This window comes from Laccaria bicolor, genomic scaffold (assembly GCF_000143565.1).
Source record: "Laccaria bicolor S238N-H82 LACBIscaffold_157 genomic scaffold, whole genome shotgun sequence".
In the NCBI taxonomy this organism is placed as follows: domain Eukaryota; kingdom Fungi; phylum Basidiomycota; class Agaricomycetes; order Agaricales; family Hydnangiaceae; genus Laccaria; species Laccaria bicolor.
In genome coordinates this window covers 17,101-18,156 of record NW_001890016.1, presented here as the reverse complement: position 1 = coordinate 18,156, position 1,056 = coordinate 17,101, and positions in this window count along the sequence as shown.

Sequence of the window (1,056 nt, the reverse complement as noted above, 5' to 3'; positions counted from 1 at the left end):
AATTTTGTCAAGTCTGTCAAAAGTCTAAGGTCGAAAAAATATATAGTGACCTCACATATTTTTGTTGCAAATTGATCATGTCATTTTGCCATTCAACACTCACAAGTGGCTACCACCTTTATCATAAACTAAGGTACTTGCCTGTAGAGCTGTGTGTATAAGTCCACAAGTTTTATGAAAGGCCTTTCATAGGTGTGTCCTGTGTCTTTCTTTCTCATAAAGGCTATGTTCTTTTCATAAAATGTAGGCAAAGACCACAGGACCATTTCATAACATTTCATAGGAGCTTTCATAAAAGCTTTCATAATTATTATCATGCACTTTCTATGAATATTTCATTGTACTTTTCATAATTAAACCTGTGCACTTTCAATAAATATTTCATTGACTAGGTTTGGTGTATTCATTGCCTCTTTCACATTTAATGGTGTGTGCTTTCATTGAAGAATTCATTAGGAATTTTCAGCACTTTCATTGCACTTTTCATAATTAAACCTGTGCACTTTCAATAAATATTTCATTGTCTATGTTAGGTGTATTCATTGCCTCTTTCATAATTAATGCTGTGCACTTTCATTGAATATTTCATTATCAATTCTGGGTGCTTTCATTGTGCATTTCAATAAATATTTCATTGGCTAGGTTAGATGTATTCATTGCTTCTTTCATAATTAATGATGTGTGCTTTCATTGAATATTCTACAGCTTTCACTGGGATTTTTCATTGAGTATCTCTCAATATTTCATTCTGATTTTCATACATACCCCCAGGGCTATCATTACGATTTTTCATTATATTCCATTATAGCAATAAAATAGCTATTAGGGTCCATCCAATTGTAGCACACTAGTAAGGTCCTATCTCACTATCCTTTCTGCTCCCCAAGATGTCTGTCTCATATGCTCATTCTTGATCACTTGCATTGTATTATGTCACACATTACGTAAGCATTGTAGTTATACCTCATGTACATGAGGCAATATCATCTTCTTACTATCACCTACAACTCTTGTATCATTTGGATACCAAAGCCCTACCAACAGCTCTGATCCAAA